Source organism: Meleagris gallopavo, chromosome 23 (assembly GCF_000146605.3).
Source record: "Meleagris gallopavo isolate NT-WF06-2002-E0010 breed Aviagen turkey brand Nicholas breeding stock chromosome 23, Turkey_5.1, whole genome shotgun sequence".
Lineage (NCBI taxonomy): Eukaryota > Metazoa > Chordata > Aves > Galliformes > Phasianidae > Meleagris > Meleagris gallopavo.
The window spans coordinates 4,189,945-4,211,079 of NC_015033.2; the positions used below are offsets into that span (position 1 = coordinate 4,189,945).

At 50.1% G+C, this 21,135-nt stretch overlaps 1 protein-coding gene across 1 annotated transcript in view; it reads left to right on the forward strand.

The window, feature by feature from the left end:
* The first annotated feature begins 965 nt into the window (after positions 1-965).
* The window catches only part of LOC100549851 (eukaryotic translation initiation factor 4 gamma 3-like), a 42,912-nt gene continuing 22,742 nt past the window's right edge, over positions 966-21,135 (forward strand). The window contains exon 1 of the mRNA XM_031556725.1: positions 966-6,858. The gene's annotated coding sequence lies outside the window, so the exon portion shown is untranslated. The remainder of the gene's footprint in view (positions 6,859-21,135) is intronic.

The following is a 21,135-nucleotide window of genomic DNA, read 5'->3' on the forward strand; positions in this document are numbered from 1 at the left end:
CCCAGTTCTACTATTTCGTTAATTACTCAAAAGGAGTTCCTGTAGCCAGGGATAGCTTTGGTGTGCTCAGCTGCATGCTGTGAACGCTCCTCGTGCCCTGGTAAATGTTGTCTTAAGTTCTGTGTTTCTTGTCAGAGGGTCTGGTTCTGGTTTTTCAGTTGTTCCTTTATTATTTTTTTTTCAGCTTTTATAAGTGCGTGCCTGGGGTGACATAGCTGTGTGGCAGAGTAGCCCTATAGGGGGAGTCTGAATGTTAAATAAACGGCCATCTGAATTCCTCCCCGTACGAAGAGATGAGCCTTGCCCGATGTCTGGAAGGCTAATAAATAAATTCAGGCTCTCACAGATCGAGGGAGAAATAAATGTGAAGGCTGTGGGGTCTTCTCCGTGCTTAAAGGTATGGAATGTGTCTGTGAGACAGCAGTAAACTGTCCTTTCCACTTTTAATTAATTTGGTGCTGAATTTTCTCAACTGATAATAAGAGGACAGTTTTCCTTGCATCTTCAGCCATTGAAATGCAGTGGCAGAGGGTTTGTATTGGGGTGCATTGTCCCAACCCTCTGTGCCTTTTGGTGTGCTCACTGTGAGATCCCTGCTCACCTTGTGCAGCTGCTGTGTTCTCCTGCAGGCCTCAATGGAAGGCTCTTGTAAGCAGAATCTTGGGCTGAAGAGCCCTGGCCTACGTTTTGACCTTGGGTGCCCCTTTCACTGCTGCTCTTTTTGTATCTTCAGTGTTAACAGTGGCTACTGGAGTACTGCTTTTCATGCAGGCTCTTCCATCTCAAGTGTCTGTCCTCTTGAAATCTGTCTTTTTTTTTTTTGTAGAATCATGGAATGGCTTGGGTTGGATCCTCAAGGATCATCAAGTTCCTAGGCTCTGCCACAGGCAGGGCTGCCAGCCACTAGATGAAGTACTTGACCAGATTGCCCAGGGCCCCATCCAGCACGGCCTTAAACACCTCCAGGGGTGGAGCATCCACAGCCTCTCTGAGATTTCTTTGAAAATAGGAACCTTCCTGGAAGCAGGAGCTTTGTGTGGGGACGTGGGTGGTTTGGCACAGCCCTGCACCAACATTCAAGCCCCACAGATCAGATTCAGGAGGTTCTGTCACTCCTTTTGCCAAATAACCATTGGATTTGAAAAACTTTTCCAGCAGCCAGGACCCCAGTTTGCTTTGTCTCTTGAAAAATATCATGAATGCCTGCTTCTTATATTCCTCCACTGCCATCCATCCACATCTTCCCAAAGAAAGAGCAGCTCAGCCATCCCTGTTTGAGGGCATTACTTCAGCCCCAGGTGAGACCTAAGCCCTGCTGTGAATCACCAGCAACCCTCATGTAACCGAGCATGGGGGCTGCTGTGAGCACAGGGGCTGCTCCGATGTGCGCAGCAAAAGGGTTGAATGCCTCAGAAGGAAAAAATGTGCTTGTTATTTTTAACTTCAGTTGACTATAAGAGCCTCTCCTTCTCCAGCAAGGTTATGGCATACCTGGTAGGGGTAAAGACTTACAAGAGCTGATCATCCAGCGTGTGGTTCAGTCAGGTCTGGTAAATGCAAGGTAAAATAATGCAAAATTAAAACAGTTGAAGTTGAAGGAAACCAGGCTGTCTCCCTGGTGGGCTGAATGGCTCGCAGTAACGCTGAGCAGGGGCTGCAGGCTGGGGTGCTGACATTCTTGCTCTGCAGCCTCAATGTTTCTTTTTCCTCTTGGCTGCTGGCTGCCGCTCCTGGGATTTTCTGTGTTGGAAACACTTTCTGGTACAGTCGATCAAAAGGGCTCCCGTTGGTTCTCCTCGGTGTTTTAAGAAGCATCTCTAAGCAGTTCGGTGCAAATCACCCTACGGTCCGTGTAACCACCAGCAAAAGCCTTTGATAGGGCTGGGCTGGCGCTGCAGGCTGTGGCAGGTGTGGGGAAATGAATCAGAGCTCTGGTCTGCAGATCCCGCTGGGGATTTCCACTTGGATTTCCCCTTCAGCAGACCTGGTGGTTGTGATCGCCGTGCAGCGAAGGTTAATAATAAGTGGTATGAAGGGGATGTGAGCCCGCCACAGATAACAGTGAAGTTACTTGGACTCCTTGGGGGGATCAGTGTTTTCAGTCGACCTCTGCATGTGAAAAGCTGTGAGCAGCTCAGCACAGGCACCTGCAGAAACTTTCATTTGGCAAAATTCTGACTTACAGGTCCTTACAAGTTAATTTTTGAAACAAAAGATTAATTGAAGTGCTTTGGATTAGTGTGAGACTGGCCTGGCTTCAAGGCAGCGGGGTGCTGGTTGCGTTACTTTGCATTCTGATGGCGTGGGTCGCGGTTGGGATGTGGGGGGTTCTGGCTCTGCCCCTCACTGGGATGCTTTTCATCATATGGCTTTAGGGAAGATTATGGAGCAAGAGCTCCCTGCAGGGACGGGGTGTGAGAGCTGTTTGAAAGCTGTGTGCGCTGCTTTGGGCATCTGTGAAAAATTGCTCCCACTTAAATCTGCTGGAAACTTGGGGAAGCTTTAACTGCTCCTGAGTGAAAGAGGCTTCACTGCTTCCCCATACAGCAGGTACCCGTGTGGATGAGTGGATGGGCCCCTGGAAAGCTCCCTGCTGCACCAGACAGGCTGTGCTTTGTGGGCAGTGCAGGGCTGGTTCTGGCCTCTGGGGGCCTTCCTGCCTAATGAAGGCTTGGGCCCAGCATCCGTGATAACACATCGTACCTCGTGTAAATTTAGAACAGATTGCAACCGATTTTCACATGCTGCTGCTACAGTATTCTTTCTCAAGCTATGCCAGATTGCTTCGTGCAGCAAAGCAGCTCCAGCTTTGTGAGTGAGGAGTCTGGGACCTACAGAGCTGTCCTTCAGTGCTCGAGGAGCTGTGTGCACCTCTCCACTGCAGGTGTATGGGTGCTGCTGAGTGAGGGGCTCCCAGTGCCTTACACTGGAGAAGTTTCACGTGGAGGGTGGCTTTGTAGTGACTGTAATTATCTCCTGGCTCACCTCTGCAGGGATGTGTGAGGACTTCACTGGTGACATCCCATCCCTATGAGCATGGCAGGTGTGATGACTTTGAGAACCTAGGTTCCTTGCTTCTAGTTTTTTCCCTTTGCTGCCTTTTGTTTGTCCTGTCCATTAAAATTGTGCCCTGCATGTAAGTTAGGGCCCAGTGGTATCACATTCCTATAGCTGCTCTGCCCGCACCGAGCAGGATGAGGGCTGTGTTTGTTCCTCAGCACCCGAGCTGCTCCCACCTGTGATCTGTCACTCCCCAGCACTCACATAGGTGCCTATAGATTCCTTTCCCAGGGTACTTAATGCTTAGAACAGAATCTATTGTCCTTTGGGCCCAGTACTGCTGGGGCAGTGCCGGGGGGGTGTCCCTGGGTCTGTAGCCATGAACCATCCATATAGGTGTACTGTTGTGGCTCCATGGATCATAAATGTTGCTGCTGAGATGAAATGGAATTTTAAGGCTGTATCCCTTGGCACATTCTCTATGATGCTGTGACTTTCCATCTGAAGGGAGCTGATGAAATCTATTGACTTTTCCATCTCTTAGAAGAGTCTGTATATTGTAAGAATAAAATGTGAATTAAAAAAAAAAAGGAACAGCAGCAGCTGCAGTTTGATAGAGGAAGATGGGCCAGTGAACAAATACTTTCAAGCAAGTTGGTCACTGAAGAGTTGTCCATAGCTGAGCAAGAGCCGTGCTCCAACCCTGCATTCTTGCTGGCCTGTTACAGGGCACAGCTGCAATGCAGGGGGCATCTGTGGTGCTTACAGCTTTCAGCTGCCTGTAGCCCTGGTCAGGCCATGCTTTGGTAACTTCCTTTTTAGAGGTGCTTCAGTGTGAGCTGTGGTGGGACAGAGCTTGGGGCCGCTGCTGGAGCCAGTCCTGTCCTTGCAAAGAGCTTCCACCTGAAGTGCCCTGTCCAGGCCAATGATACGATTTCTTTCGGCACTTGGGTTGACAGAAACAGACACAAGCAGATCTCCTTTAGAGTCTCACTGGTGTCAGGCGAGCAGTGCATTGAATTCTGTTGTTTGCATGGCCGTGGTGCCCATGCTGACAGCAGGCTGCTCAGAGCTGGGTGAGGCGAGGGCTGCGGGTGATTTACATGCTGCTGAGCTGTCTCCAGTTCTCTATAATTTAGAGATGCAAAACTGAGCCTGAAAGGAATGAGCTCCAGATAATTAGGTGCTTGTCTGCAGGTGTAACCAGCGTGGCTGCCTGCAGCTGCTGCCCTTAATATTGCTGATTTTTGTTTGGAAGCATTGGGGAATGAACGAGATGCTGGCGCAACAAAGATGGGTTCTGCTGTTCTATTCCTCCCACCCCATTCCATCAGCTGATGGTGAGGCTGAAGGGCAGCGTGGCACAGAGCAGGTAAGGGTGCTGGAAGAGGGGTTTGGTGGACTGGGCACTTGAAAGTACAGAAGTTGGAGGATAGAGAGATGTGTGCAGTGTAGATCAGGTGATGTTATGGCAGGCAGAAGGGGCAGGAAGCGTCTGGGTTACGTAGCAGGAAGCACTAAGATAAATGATCCTTAGTTGGGTAAAAAGCTCAAGATGAATTTCAGGACAAGTTTTTATTTTCAGGGAGAGTGCTGGTTGGGAGCATGGTGTGATCTGGGTAAATGCTGACAGCCTCACTGCTTGCAGCGTCTGGATCAGGACTGCGCATGGGAGCAGTGCTTAATGAGGAACCCTTAATTAGCAGAGGGACAGATGAGCCCACGGCTTTGTTAGTGCTGAGTGGGGATGGAGCCATGTGAGGGATGGAGCCCCGGGCAGCAGTGGGGAGCTGCCTGGGCAGTGCTCCGGTGCAGCACAGAGCTGCTCGTTGTGGTGTTTGTTGCACATGTAAAATAGCCCGTGACTGAAAATGTGAAGAGAATTTGGTTTTACCATTTGATACGGAGAATAAGGTGATGATTAAGAGGCCAGTTTACATAAACACTTTGTTGATCCACTTACATTTTATGTGTCCTGACAAATAGCAATGCAGTTGGGAGTGTTGACTCCACGTGTTGCAGTAAGGGTCTTGATATCAAACTGTAAAACATTGAAACAAGCTTAATAGTAGCTTTTGCCTGAAGATCCTTTTGGTTATAAGTAAGTACAGCAGGTGATGAATCTCGGAGCATGGTTTGCATCTGCTTGCAGCAGTAGGGCTGTAGTTTGCAGCCTGGTAGTTGTAGGCAGTGTTCCCACTGTAAACCCCACTGCTGCCATTTTGCAAACACCTTTTAATGTGTTCTTTTATTTGAGCAGTCAGCAGTCTGTCCTTGATGTCAGGATTAATGATGGGTGTGAGGAGGACGTGGCTTCTTAGAGAAGTCTTTGCCTGTGTCTCTGAACCTCTGACTGCAGTTTGATGTGCTCGTGCCAGGAAAAGTTGTTTATTTTTGGGGGTGTCTCGATGGGTTTTGCTGATTTAAAGTACCTGCTAAACAACCAGGCACGTGGCTGTGCCACTGCTCTGCTGGGGCACGGGGAGCAGCTGCTTTGGAGCAGAAAGTTGGGAGGGTTTGCACAACTTCTTCCTGAGGATGGAAGTTCCTGTGATGGAGTTCCCTCAGACACGGAGCGCTGATGCTGCTCAGCACTGCCCAGCTGGGGGCCCTTCTATTCTGTGCACCAGAAAGCTGCAGATGGTGCTGAGGGTTTGGGTTTGCTGTGGTTCCATGCTCTGTACGCTCGCCTGATGGCTTTGTCTCATATTTTTGGCTATTTAATGCACAGTTGTGGTACAAGCAGGGCCATGCAGTGGGGTTGTTTAACCCCGGGAGCTGGCAGAGAGCTCACTTGTGTTGGACAGGAGGAGATCTTGGCGAGGAATTCCTCCTGGCTGTAAGTGCTGTGCATTTGTTGTCTGTGTGGCATGGCAGCATGGGTGGTGTGCAGCAATAGGGGCTGAATTCCCCTGGTAGCAAAGAGTGCTGTGGGCAGGCTGCACTGGTCACCTCGCTCACGGCGCTGGAGCACCGCTCTGCCCATCCCGTCCCATAGGAGCCCCAGGAGCACCACTCTGCCTTTCCCATCCCATCAAAGCCCCAAGAGCACCACTCTGCCCATCCCATAGGAGCCCTGCGAGCCCTGCTCTGCCCATCGCATCCCTTCAGAGCCCCAGGAGCACTCTGCTGCCCACCCAGTGCCTGCATTTGCCAGAAGCCAGGTGCAGGAAATAAGCACTTTCTCCACCCTTTGGATCTCATTAGGGCTTACTGGAACTTAAGGCACTTCTGTATCCATCAGTCTTGTGCTCAGATCAAGTCCTGTAGCAGAAGGACTTAAAGGTTTCCTTTTAATCTGATGAGAACCATCGCTTTCCAGAGATGATGTGGGAGCAGCTGCCCTGGCAGCAGCCCACCCAGCCCTGGGCGCAGGCAGCAAGCTGACTGCTCAGAGAAGATTATTTTCCCATGGCTTACATGAGTTCTAAAATAAGAAAATAAATCCTAACCTGCTCGAGGATGAAACAGTTTTTCCAAACTCAGGAACGGTCCCTTTTGGAGTAGGGATCGCTCATTTGTTTGTTCCTTTCCCCCTTTATTTCATCTGGGTGCCCTCGGTACCTTTCCAACTCGGGAGAACTACAGCAGTTGGCTCCACACCGAGACGCAAAACCTGTTGGCAGCAGCTTCCTTGTGTGGGCGAGGAGGGGACTTACTGCCACAGGGAGGCAAGTGCAAACAGGGCGATGGTGGCTGTGGCTCTGCGTGGGGCGGCGGGAGGAAGCAGTGCTGCCCCCACCTCCCTCCCCGTGCTGCTCTCCTTAACGTGCTGCCCTCAGGATCCCCCGCGGCCCCGTGCAGCAGCCCCTGGAGGAGCGGATCTTCACGCCGACCGTCTCTGCCGTGTACAGCACTGTGAGTATCTGCGTGGTGTTGCTGGGTGCTTCCCAGCACCAGAATTGCCTAGTTTCTTGCATGCAAGTCGGTAAGCAGTGATGCTATCTCCAGGAGTTGGGATCCCTTCCTTTCCTCCTAATTCAGCAGAGCAGTGGGTGTCCCGAGGCGGAGTGGCGGTGGGATGAAGGCGTCCTGCATGCAGTTGGTTGGCTCCATGCCTTGTGCTACGTGTCCTGTCACAGGAGCAGCCCAAAGAGATTGGGTCTTTGCATTGAGCTGCAGAGAAATGTTGTGATGCACAGTGAAAACCTGGGGTGGGTGCTTTGGCTCACTGGTGCTTGTTGATAAAGCTGGGTCATCGAGGAGACTCAGTGCCGAAACGCAGCAGTGTTTGTGAACGTACGACACCATCTTCCTTTGATTCATTTCTTCTTTTCCCATGTGGCAATAGCTGGAAGCCCGGCTTTATTTCTAAGCTGTGCTAAATCAGCAGGGCCCTGGGAAAGCACCACTTTGCTTTTCTGGTGGGAGAGTGCACATATTTGGAATGCCAAGAAGGCGCTTCCAGGCAGCTCCTTATTATTTGGGAAAGAGGAAGGAAAGCTGTGGATGCAGGGAGTTCCTTCTGTGTTGTGCAGCCAGCATAAGTGTTTCTAGAAGAATACAGGCTGCTGCACAAGGGTTCCTCCTTCCCTCATCACTCTGGGCCCAGGGGAACCCCCCTACCCAATTTTTTAATTTCAGATCTTTGTGAGGGTATAATGCGGTTGCCTGCGGGGGAAAAGGCAACTGTAAAAATGTAAATTGATGTAAAATGTAAAAGTAACCGTAAAGAATGAGCTAAAATGACTTTTCAGTGTGAAAAATACCTCTCCTTGGTGTGGTGCAGGAGCAGAAGGCAGGGCTGGAAATGTCTCTGGGCTTTTAGAAAACACAAATTTGGAAGCCTTCCACTTAAGGGAAAGGAGTGCCATTTATCAGTTGGGTTCCATGAGAGCTTTCCTCCCAAGCCCTTTTGGCAGGTGGCAGATGTGGATTAAGTCCTGGAAGAGCTGAATGGGGACAGAGGAGGCATGAGTGCAGCTGGTCCTGGGAGCTTGGAGGTGCTTGGGTGTGCCAGAAGAGCTGCTTCTGGGTGTGAGGTCTTGGATGTTTCCTTGTAAGCTGCTTCCTTCCTTCTGGTTCCCAGCAGAGAGATCCCTTCAGTCAGCCCTACGCCTGCTGTGAGATGCTTGTCACCTGTGATAAAAGCCCTGGGCGGGGGTTTATCCCTGTGGTGGGATGAGCACTCCCAGTCCACTTTGGTGCCCTTAAAGGAATGCTGAAGGCAATCCTGGAGAAAAGAGATCACCTGCCTGGGTGAGCAGGCCCAGCACCACGTGCTGATGGGCTCAGGAGCTGTTCTGCCCCGTGGGGCATCCCGGGGGTCTTTGTGTGGTCAGGTGGTTACATTGGGTGCTGGAAGGAAAGAGGTTCTGCCCAAGTCAGTTTTTGCTTCATCTCAGGATGCTTGTGTTGTGCCCTGTCCCTTCTGGTCTTACCTGAGGGTTTCCTGGATGTGACTGTGTGCCTGAAGTTGTGGACTCAGAAGGGGAAGAATAGTACAAAAGGTTTAAACCCTGAGAGAGAATTGTGGCCTGAGTTTACCTCTCATATAGTCTGTTACTCTCTTTAAAACACGGATTAATGCTTCTGAAAAACAAAAGACAGATTACCTAGCAAATTAGTACGCAATTTTCTGTATCTATTTTCAGGAAAATAATTTCAACTCTGGATTTATGGACATCTGCTTCCTTAATAATCTCAGCCCAAGTTTCTGTTGCAGAATGTCCCCTGTAAACAGTGAAGCAAAGCCCTGGTTGAGCATCCCAGGACAGAAGTTGTGCCCTCGTGGACTTGTTGCTTTTTAGCTTGCTACCATGCAAATATCTAACCCTGACTTCAGTTTATCTGTAAATATGCTGTATGTAATATTGGGGGGGGCTCATCCCTGACCTGCCCTCAGGGTGAGCACCAGGGTGCTGTAAATCTCCCTGCAGTGAATGGTTCTGGGCTGTTTCCAAGCCTTGGGAAATTGCACATTATCGTTCTTGTTGATGGTGCAGCTGTTTCAGGGTTGGAGGTGATGTTTAAGAAGGCATCAATATTTGGAATGTAACAGCACGACTTGGGAAAGTTCAACGTGTAGTTGAACTCTGTGACTTCTGCTCTCATGCTGCCTTGCTGCCTGGTGCTAATGCTCAGCTGCAGATGGAGAGCCAGGGCTTTGCTCCTGCCTTTCTGGTGATGCAGAATCAGCGTGGTTGGGTACAGCGTGTCATGGGAAGCTGGGAAGGTTGCGGCCTGGAGCCAGAGGGGTGCTGCACAGCACGGCCCCAGCGTTCCTCCCCATTTCCCAGTGGCTCTGGCTGGTGCTCTTGGTTTTTGGTCCTTCCCCATTTTCCTTATCTGTATGCATTGACTTGTACGGTGTCTCACTAAAAATAATAACGATAATAATACTGTGCTGCTAGCTGCTTTCTTGAGAAGAGTACAGCATCTCTACAGATCGAATTACTAATGTTCTGTTTTACTAACAGTTTATCTCCACACAGGTAACACAAGTAGCAAGACAGCCGGGTCCTCCTGCCCCATCCCCTTACACTGCACATGAAATAAATAAGGGACACCCAAATATTGCTGCAACGCCACCGGGACACGCGTCGTCCCCAGGGCTCTCGCAGGTAAGAGCACCAGAGCAGCACGTTCCCAGCCACACTCTTTTCCTCTCGTGTAGTTCTTGGCTTTGCTGCTCAAATTCAACATATCTGTCCTGTTTGTGACCAGTAAAAGCTGATGAAAAGACACCTCAATCTGGCTGCTGAGGGCAGGCTGCTGGGCAGGGTGACACGCTGTGACAGGCTGGGGACAGCTGCGTGCTGCTGTGAGCTGCTGGTAACGGCTGTGCTGGAGGAGGCGAGCTTCTGCCCTTCCTGCCAGCTCCTCAGTTTGGGTGAAATATTAAACCCCAGCTGACCTTTCAGACCGTGAGATGTGTGAAAACAAGTGAGGTCATGCGAGGAACACTTCACCTTGATGTTCTGCGTTCTAGATGAAGCTTCGTGATGTGTGTCTGATGGCGCTTGGTGGGAAAACTGGAAGCCTGTGGTTGTGTTTGAAAAATGTGCGAATGTTCCTCTTCTATGAAGTGGGAAGTCAGAGCTGAAGTATCTATTCAGGATCACAAGTAGCTTGCGGGTGTCAGTCAGCAGTCTCTGAGCGGTGCCTTGTGCTTTTGCTGCATGGCTGTTGGTAAGGAAGTCTCTGGTTTGAAGGCTGAGCTGAAGAGCACAGCAGGGCTGCAGAGCAAACCCCGTGTGCCGGCCGGCTTGTGTCAGGGATCACAGAGCTTGTTCCTGGTAGACATCGTCAACAGAGGGAAGCTAATCATGGCACATAAAAGGGGAAGAAAGAGACATTCTAGGCAGCTTCTTAACAAGAAAACTCTAATCAAGATTTTTTCTTCCCTTAATATTTTCCTGTTGAGTCAGTGCATACGTAGATGGCGGGCTGTGTGCCAGATCAGCGCTCTGGCCAGCCAGGAAAACACTCGTTTCCTGTTCTGCTGGCTCTTGGAAATGAGCATCAGCTGGCTTGTGTCACTTGCTGCTGCTAGCAGGACCCCGAATTGCGTCCTCTTCAGGATTCAGGGGCTGCGTGTCCCCTGCTGGCATGGGGCAGCCCTGCGGGTGGGACTGCAGGGGGATGAGGCGTGCTGGCTCAGCCACACGAGGTCGGGGCAGTTCTGCAGTGGTGCACAGAGCTGGGACTTGGTGGCAGAGCAGCAGCAGTAGTGCTTTCTGTTTGTAGCAGCGTGTGCTTGTCTGTGCCCTTAGCTGGTAGGGCTTTGGGTCAACTTGAAGGCTGTGGTGTGTGGTTCTGTTTTTTTTGTTGTTGTTTCTGTTGTTGTTGTTTTGCCTTCAACCCTAGAAATGTTAGCGTTCTCTCCTATAGCTCACTTCAGCTCTGGTCAAATGTTGAGTTGCAGTGTTATATCAAAATAACCAATTTTCTGGCATAGCAGGGTGTGGGCTGGAGGCATTACCTATTTATTGCAGCTATCTTTTTTCTCCTCTGGGTTTTTCTAAATGCCTTCTTGTGTTTGCGAAGAAATGAGGTGAGTAGAAGTCTCTTGTTTGCAGACCACATTTTGGGGGGAATTCTGTCACGACTTCAGGTATTTGTTTTCATTTGGGTAAACAATCAAAACTCCCTTAAATCTCTCATCACACAAACATTTTTCTGTGCTCTGATGATTCTTTTTCTCTGCTCAAACTCCTGGACTCCTGCTGTTTCCCTTTTGAGGTAGAGGGCCTGGAGCTGACACGGGGCTCCGATGAGTGGTGTGTTCCCGAGTTCTATAATGGCAAGGTAGCATTTCATGAACTCTCCCATATCTCCACGGCCCACACTGCTCCTGATGGAGCAGAGGTTGTCTTTGCGTTTTCCAGTCGTACCTGATGTGTGTGTCCTTGATTTGAGAGCCACGAAGATGGTAAGCAATGGAGCACTTCATTTGGATAAGAATCTGATTAAGGCATCATTCTTTTTCCCAGACCTGTGGCTTAATGAATATTCTTAAAACTGAGTCTTTTTAGGGTAGGGACGGCCGTGTAGGCAGCAATGGATGAAAATGTGTATGTGTTTTTGGGCTTCAGGTACTGAGATCTAAAAACCGTTTTGCCACAGTGCTAGCATTCCTGTCACTGGGGTGGTCCCAGGCTGCTCTGATGCCATCAGCCCAGCGCTCTGCAAAGGGACCGCTCCCTGTACAAAACTCGGGTGCTTTGTAGCTCTGCAGATATTTGTGATGAGCTCCCAGCGTGGCATGGAGAGGTTCCTGGGCCTGGGGAAGCACGGCTGGGGTGGCACGGGCTGCAACAGCATACGGGGTGGTTAGTGTCTGCTGTGGGAAAAAGAGCCAGGTGCAGATGGGTGCTGTACTTCTGTAGCTGTCTTTCCTTCTCCATTTAAATGAACAGAAACAGATGTCTGTGTGCTGCTGTGGCTCGGTGTCTCTTTCGCTTACTCTTCTGCCTTTTCCACTTAACATAGCCAAACAGGAGAGAGGGTTGCTGTTCAACTTCTGCAGTGACCCGCCTCTGGCACTGTGCTGCCCTTCAGAATTAGTTCTGCAGCACGACAAGGAGAGCTTGGCAGTGCTGAGAATCGCTCCCACAGCAAGACCAGCACTTCTGCTTCCCAAATTCCAGGGCCTTGAAGTCACGCTGCTCTGGAATGTGCCGAGCTCTGCTGGTGTTCGGGAGCACGCAGCACATGTTGCTGCAGTGATGCTACTGCAGATGTGAGATGCTGTGTCTGCTGGTCCACATCTCTGCTCTGTGCAGCGGGCCCTGTGCAGCAGGAGAGGAGTGGCACAGCCCTGCCCCCTCACCTCGGATTCATCTGAGACTTTCTCAGCATGCAGAGAAAAGGAAAAATCAGCAAAAGGCAGTAGATAAGTTTCTTCCTGGGCATGGCAACCGGAGCGAGTTCTGCTGGGCTCAGGTAGGGCGCAGGGCACGGCGGGGTAGTGCTTGCTGGAGCACACTGATCCCACGCTGGATGTGAGGCTGTGCAGTGTGGTGTTCACATGGCTGTTAACACAAAGCAGCTGAGGGGCTGTAAATCTGCAGCCCGCTCCGGCTCTGTGTTGCAGTAATTTATTGTGTAGCCGTGCCTTGCGAAGGGAACAGCAATAAAGCAGAGATCTTCCAAAGCAACCAGATTGGGACTTGGAAGGAGACAGCAGAAGAGTGCTTTCCTCTGTCTGCTGAGCGATGAGAGGAGGAAGAGGGGCTCCTGCAGGCAGGAGGCAGCACGCAGAGATGGGGCATCAGGATGGGGCTGCTCAGTCTTCCTCCCCAAGGCCTCGGAGTGCTGTGAAGGATCCCAGGGAGCAGGCGTGGTGGATTCTGATGTGCGAGATGGAGGAACGCAATGGGGGAATGGATGAGAAGCGGTGTTCCAAACAAGACACCTTGTTCCTCTGCTTTAGCTTTGAAGTGAGGGCTCTGATGTGCATGCTGAGGTATTCCTCTGGTATGGGACAACAGTGTGTGACACCAACCAGCAACTCTTGTAACAAATGGCCGGGAGTTTCATCTGTAATCACGGAAGCCTCAGGTCTTGCTCCAAGCACGCTGTGCACTGCAGATCAGCGCTCTGCTGGGTGGCACTGCCCAGTGCCCTGTGGCATCCGGTGGGACCTCCCTGTGAAGCTGCTGTCCTCATTGACAGCTGTGTTTAATAATGCCTTATCTGTTTGTAACAACATCGAGATACACTCACAGAAAGCAAGAGTGCAGAGAGCTGAATTCTCAGGATCCTGGTATACAGAGACCTTGACTTTTAGGTGGCTGATTTAAATCCAAAACAGATTGTACTAGCTGAAGCTTGTTACCATCTGGTTCTTTGCCTTAAGTGAAAAGAGTTTTGTGGTCTCATTCTGGTCCTCAAAAATGTCACCATTGCAAAATTAGCATTTGTAACAGCACTGAGATATTGCTTGGTACCTCACGGCCTGGGAGGCTGCGCCAGGCACTGTCTGCGTGCCATCTGTGGCATGTTATAGGCAATCCCCACACTCCTTTATTATCTTGGCTCCTTCCTGTGGGAGCTGGAGCTCTGTTGTAACCATGGTGTTTATTCAGTATTTCCCTCCCATCATCAGTTCAGATATCAGATGCTTTTAACGAAGTAACAGGTCGTCTGCCCATAGCAGATAACAGGGATAAAGAACACTGATGTAGCTGTGCTCTGGGGGTGCCAGCAGCAACGTGCTCGTTGTAACGCTCATGTTTGTAATGCAGCTCGCTGCTCCTGAGCTTGAGAGGAGTCGATGGCTGCAGGTGGAGGTCTGAACGGTGAGTTATTTAACAGCTGATAAACCCGGGGGAGGCCTAATCTTCTTCTGGCCTTTGTATGGAAGGGCTGCTGGAAGGGCAGCGGAACTCTGTGTTGTGTAATAGGATTAGGGGCGTTTTGATGGGGTTAACAGCGCAGGGAGCGTTTGCTCGTGTAACATCTCTCCATGGGTTTGATGAATCCCGTGCCTGTTACCTGCTCAGTTTTGACTTTGAATTAGGGGAATGCACCTGTGCTTAAGAAGAGCTGCAGGCTTTTGTGGAGCTCTGGGATAGTGGGAAGGGTGCAGTATGGCTTCAGGTGCCCACTGATGCCATAAACTTCCATAATTATTTAGCCTTGGAAACAATTTTTTAAATGTCGTGGAGGGGATGAATGAGTTGGCATTAATATTGGTGCACTTGGGAGGGACTGAAAGCAGCTTCATTCTTTTTTTTTTTCCTTCTAATAAGGAGGAGAACCCGTTACAGATTGGTCACCTGTACCAGTACCAGCCGTGCACAGACACGGGCTGCAGCACAGACTGTGCCTGGGATGAGATCTGTGCAGAGCCGGCCCTTGGGCCAGAGCGGTGGTCAGTGCTGTGGTCTTGGGTGGCCAGCAGGTGGAGGTCAGTGTTTTTGTCCTTAAGCCTGCTTGCTGTCAGGTGTAAGCTGCCCTGGCTTGGAGTTGCCCCGGTCCATCTCCTGCTGCAGACACAGAGGTTTGAATGCAGAGCTCGCTCAGTGCGCCCTGGGTGCACCGTCCAGCAGGAGGGTTGTCTCTGACGTGTCACAGCTCCCTTTCTTCTTTTTTGTACACATTTCCTGGTATCGCAGTCACATGCGCTGTGCTTCATCTTGATGCTTTTCAGACTTTCCCATATTTTTTGATAACATAAAATAACATGAAGCAACTTGTGCTTTCTTACATTTAATAATTTCTGTTGTGGTATTCCTTCTGTTCCATGCTATTTAATTGATGTTTTCTCACTCCAGAAGAAGATATCGTTTTCAAGCAAACACGATGTGTTGCAGAAGGCACTGTGTGCTCATAAACACTGGAGTCAGCACAAAAGTCAGAGCTTTGCACAGTCTGCATTTGTAAACAGAAAGGGCAAAAATATCTTTGCAGCAAGATAAATCTTGGGAGAAACAAGTTTGCTCACTAGGAAAGCTTTTCAAGTGGTTTGACACTACAGAGCCTCTCTGACAAAGCTGTGTTTTTGGAATTCGTGAAATCCCAGCTAGTGACTTCAGCATCTCCTCCTGAAAGTCGTTTCAGAGTTGGGGCCCTCAGACTGCTGCCATGCTCCGTGAGATCAGGTGGTTGTGGGCTGAGCCTGCTGGGGTTTGAGGTTCTCCAGGAGGTAAACTCTGCAGCCCGAGCAACCTGCTTTTGTTCTATCAACGTGGAAGTTCTTGTAGTTCAGTTTGTGGCCGTTCCCTCTTGTCCCAAGGCACACAACTGAGAGGAGTCTGTTTCTCTGCGCTGTCAATCAGCAGGATCCTACCTAAGCATTCTCATCTTGAAGTCACAGACCCTGCTCCTCCTGGTCTGCCTGATGCTCCAGAAGTGGCTGTGCAGATTAACAGAAGGGATGGTACCAAATGTACGGCTGTTGTCCTTTCTGTCCCAGCATCGGGTGATGTCCCACCCAGCCAGATGCAGCTTTTAGTTGGCCACTGGAGGAAGCAATGAGGAGGAAGGGCACAGAGCAGGGCTCCCAGCTGGCTGCAGGTTGTACTCCTGAGCAAAGTGGTTTTCCTCAAAGTGGTGTTCCTTAAATTGTGATAAGATTTTGTGGGCAGGCCAAGTGGAAAGCATAACTCAGTGGGTTCTGCTGAGAGCTCCAGGTCTGCTCCCAACAGAAGAGGTGCTGGAATTTCTCCCCTTAACTCACAACATTGTGAGTATCTTCATTATGGAAAATAGCAGTTCACTTGATTACATCATGCTGATGACCAGACCACCCCCAGCTTCCAATGCGTGTGCTGCACTCCAGACAAGGACTGGCATTTCAGCCTCTGTTGGAAGCCAACTCAGTCACACCGGTACTTACAGATGTTACAAGATGATCGCCTGCTGTGACATTATCTCTGCCCTCGTGCTTTCCTTAGCAATAGTTTTGAACTTGGCCAGGTGCTGTTCTGTATGGGTGGGCTGTAATGGCCACGGTGAGGAGCTGCCCTGCCCAGCAGGATGCCTGTGCACCAGTGTCACAGAACAAACATGTTCCAACATTTCACTCTGTGAGCACAGCACGGGGATCTGGTTAGCAGCTGGAATGCCTCGTCATTTTTATTTCTTAAAACAGAAAGCCCAGGGGTTGTCCTTTGCTTCCCAGAGCCATGTGTTGAGTTTACCTGTGGTCGAAGCGCTGTGCCGAGGGCTGCCTGCCTTCAGCAGTGTGGATGCTGAGCAAAGAAGTGTGATGGGAACGTGCACGGTGGTTAAAAACACAGGGTAAGCCAGAGCTCCTGGGAGGCAGCGCGTCCAACAGGGACACTTTGTCTCGCTTTCCCCTTTCACCCTTCTCCTTCGTAACATCTCTGCAGGAATAATAACCACAGTGTCTTAAGCAGGAAGGAAAAGAGTGCGTATCTTGTGTCTGTGTGCCCTCCGCACAAACAGCCTTTGTGCAGGGGACAGGAAACTGTGTTTTCTTCGCCTTCTTCCCTCGGTGGGAATGTGATTTTTGGTGTTGAAGTTAGAGCAGTGCCTGTAGTGCTGTGCCTGCTGCTTGGGGCTCTGCTTGCTGTTCAGCTCGCTGCATTGGCCCTCTCAAATGTGTGATGCTAAATCATACAAAGCCATAAAAAGGTCGTTAAAAATTGAGTGCGGATAGTAATGACACAGATGAGATACCCTGAGATAAATTGCTGCAGAGCAGTAAAGATAACAAAGGTTGAGCCACGCTTGTGAAAGAAGTAATTCCTTCCGTGTTAGGATATTTTTATCCTTCTAAAGGCTGACTTTGCTGCTTCCCAATACTTTGCAGTACAGGGAGGTCTCCTGAAGGCAGGATGTCATGATAAGGATGAGCTGATTTCAGTGATGCTGCATCATTTGCAAATGAGCTGATCAAAATGAGAGGTTCTCATTGTGCCATATACCGAAGAATCTCATATTTGAGCAGAGCTGTGAGTGGGGCTCTCTGTTCAAACAGAACACCCCGATGGTGTGTTTGATTATCCACAGTTGAAGTATTGTTGTAAATAGGAGCGAGGAGTGTGTAGATGGGAATGGCCCCATGTTTATTGATGTAAGACTGAAGGAGTGCAGGCTTGGTTTGGGGCGGGGGACGGGACGGCTTATTCTGGGGATATGCGAGTTCATGGCTGCTTACACCTTTCTTAGCCTAAAACTGAGGCTGCTCCAAAGCTGAAGGTGGAGAAGAATCGAGGTGCTCCACTACCTGTGGGGGTGAAGTCAGTAGGTAGAAATGGAGAGATGGCATTTAAATGATTATCCTCTTAATTCTGAGGGCTGAAATGCTGAGGAACTGCCGATTACGAGTGCTGCACACTTGCAGTCATTCAGGTAGCAAAGCGCTTTGGCCGTGGGTGGGCAGATTAGAACCAACTCGCCAAACGAAGGATGATTCAGGATTACAAGCCACATCTCTGCTGGCATCCGTTTGTGTTTGTGAACCAAGCGATTCTTTGTGCTGCCGCAGGGATTTCCACCTGCGGCCGAGGCCAAACTGCTGCCGTACCGCCCCATGGCCCAGGGGAAAGCTTTCTAAGAGGCTTTTCTGTGCTGAACAGCAACCTCGAGCGCTGCTGCATCTGTACAGCCGGCCTGTGGTCCCTCTTGTGGTTTTCCTCCAGGAAAAGAATTCAGCAGCTGGAGGGGGAACCGAGTCTGGCTCCTAAAAGTAGGGCAGGAAAAGGAGGCAGGCATGCGGTGATCTTGTGCTGTCTTGTCTCTCAGTCCTGGAGCAGTTAGGTTTTGTGGCAGGGAGCTGGTGTAAGAACTTTTCCATCTGGGGTTACTTTGTGCCGGCCTGGAGGTGGCCTGGCTTGTCACGGGCTGGGTTGTCACCCTCCAGATCAGGAAGCCTTTGGGCTTGCTCAGGGATAGCTGAGAGCCGCCTTTGGCCCCATGTGTTTTGTATAGCTGTAACATATTTTGCTTCTGCTGTCATGTTCCTCCCAAAGAGATGAAAGCATTTTGCTGGCGTTCAGCTGAACTGCAGCTCACCCCAGCGAGGAGCGTGGCCACTGCTGTTGTTACCGGTGAGTAACTGGAAGTCCAAAGGTTTTTCTCACCCAAGGTCAGGCTGGGGTTCAGTGACAGAGGAGACAGCGGCAGACTCCTGAGTCACAGTCATGCGTTGGAGCTGCAAGACCATTTCACCTCCAGCTACATAACTTCAGTAAATATAGAGCCATCCCAACTCCTTCCACGAGTCGAGAGACGGCGCAGGGAGCGGTGGCAGAGCTGTACCACGTCTCGCCGGGCTGCTGAAGGCGGGGAGCTCAGGAGCAGCACCTTTCTGCCTGGAGATGGGAGAGTTTTGTTCCGACAAGAAAAATCGTCGCTGGCTGCGGGAGGCAGGGAGCTGCGTGACTCAGCTCTTTCTGAACCTGATGTGTGTACTTTGCCTGTTAATTCCCAGTACAGTCAGTACTGAGGGCGTCATGTTACGCAGCAGGCACAGTGTTTACTAACCAGCTTGGGAGCTGATCTAAGAATAACTTTTTTCATTTGTTTTGTTGGTAGCGATGATTTCTTGTTTTATTTTTACTTTTTGCTTTGCGCAGTCGGCAGCCTGAAGCCAGAGCTCTGCACAAAAAAGATGGGAAGGGTTTTCCCCAGCAAGCTGCTGGAATACATAAACACAAATATTATCGCCTTTCCTTCCATGGGTAGCGACGTTTCAAACACAGCCATGAGGATGAAAGCTTCAGGAAGGCAAATTGCTGTGCCTTGGAAGTGGAGCAGCTCTGCAGCCATCCGTTCTGTTGCAGCCCAGGTTGCTGCAGCTGCTGAACTTCAGGGATCTCAGTGCCAGCATTTAGATGCTTCTGAACCAGGATTTATATGCAGACCAAAACTTGTTTCCCAGCCTTTCCTTCTGTGATAATTTATTTAGGGACTTTCTGGAGCATCTCTTCGGTTGTCCACCTTGTGTTCACTGTTTCAGCCACATTTCCAGCATGACAGAATATGATTATAATTACCTTGTGTACCTATTGAAATGCTTGGCATAGGAGAAGTCCTTTTGACAGGTGAATATGTGCAATACTTTTAATCAGCCTACTTGTTTGCAGGGCAGTGGATTGTTGTGATTTATTCTGATGCTTGTTTTGGTAGTATTTTAGGCTGCCATGTACCACAGTTATCTACAAAGCACTTTTTTTTTCTCTTTTCCCATTATGCTGTTTAACACAAATACCAGCTATGGCACACCTCCATCTAGCTTGGAGCATGCAAGACAGAAGCACGTGTTTCACAGCACTTACACAACAGCATGTTTGTTTAGATGATGTTTGTTAATTCAGGTCCCTCTGTAGGGCCTCCCCACTCCCAGGCAGATGGACATCTCCTCCCAGCTGGGTGTCATCTGCAGACGTACTGAGGGTGCACTCAGTGCTCATCCATCTCATCAGTGAAGATATCAAACAGGTTGTGCCCCAGCGCCGATCCCTGGGAACCATCCTTGTGACCAGCTGGATGTAACTCCATTCACCACCACTCTGTGGGCCCTCAGCCAGTTCTGTACCCAGCAAAGAGTGCACCTGTCCCAGCCATGGGCTGCAGCTTCCCCAGGAGAAAGCTGTGGGAGGCAGTCAGGAGCTTTGCTGAACTCTAGATGGACTATAGCTTTTCCCTGTGACTCTGGGATGATTACCTGGTCGCGGAGGAGATGAGATCGGTCAGGCAGGAGCTGCCTTTCATGAACATGTGTCGACTGGGCCTGATCCCCCAGGTGCCCCACAGCTGCCATGTGAGCTCTCTGAGGACCGTCTGCTCTGTGACCTCCTGCAACTCATCTCATACTGCTGGGCCTGCAGCTCCCTGGATCCTCCTTCCAGCCCTTCTTGTAGATGAACATCAGATTAGCAGTCTCCAGGCATGTGGGATCTACTCTGCTGACCAGAACTGCTGATAAATGATGGAAAGCAGCTTAGCTGTCACCTCTGCTCATTCCCTCAGCCTCCTGGGTGGATCCCATCAGCGCCATGGAGTTGTGACAATCCAGGTGGAGCAGCAGATCTGTTTCCTCCTGAATTTGAGGGCTTATTCTGCTCCCTGTCCCTCTAGGTCAGGGTGCTGAGTGCCCTGAAGATAGCTGATCTGATTATTAAGGACAGAAGTAAAGAAGGCTTTGAGAACCTCAGCGATAATGTTCCCCACTGCATCCCGTAAAGGATGGAGATTCTCTTTGGCTCTCCTCTTGCTGTTAATTTATTTGTAAAAACATCTTGTGTTATCTTTAATAATAATGACTGGATTAAGTTCTTGCTGGGCTTTCACCTTTTTAATTTTCTCTCTGCCTATCCTAGCAGTGTGCTTGTACTCTTCTCAAGCTGCCTGCCCATCCTTCCAAAGTTGGTCAACTCTTTTTCCTAGAGTCTCAGCAGAAGCTCATGGAACACTTCCTCTGCCTCCTCACCTGGTCAGCTCTTCTGTCACAGGCTCCCACTGGGATGTCTGCCTTGCTGATCTTCCTCCCACCCTTACCCACAGGGACGTGACATTCCCATCCCTGAGCTCTGGAACATCAAAACAGTCCCTCACACACGGGGATACCCCACCACCCTCCTTCATTGCCTGTCCCTCCTGCAGAACCTGTGGCCCTCTGTTGCAGCTCTCTGGTTCTGAGTGTTGCATTTTGGCGATGGCAACTAAGTCAGATTTTGCCTGCTGCACAGTGGCTTTGAGCTCCTCCTGTTTGCTGCCCATGCTCTGGGTGTAGATGTGCTTCAGCTGTCGGCCGTCGTGGTTGGGAACAGTGCTGGCTACCCAAAGCATTACCTTGTTTTGATGACAGGAGCCCATCAGTGGCTGCTGTTTGAGCTTTTGTGTGATTATTTTTTTATAACTTAATGCTGTACTGACTCTGATAGGGTTTAAATGCTTAAACAAATTGGATACTGCGCTGCAGCATCTTGCGTTTGCCTCTCAGCCTTGCAAGTGTCAGAAATGACATCTGTTATCAATGAGGTGGCTGTATTTGAATGTGGCACTGTGTTTCAGAATGCCTGCTTTGCAGTCGTGCTGCTAAATGTTGAGTTGTTAGGCTTAGTGTTAGCTGCTCTTCCCTTTCTTAGGGATCCCTGTTTGGAGGTGGGTCGGTGGTAGTGTGGAAATTGTATCTAACCTGGGCTTTTTTCTGTTGCGTGCTATTTAAGCCTGAAGAAAGCATGTTTTCCTGGGCCTGAAGAAGGGGAGGAATAC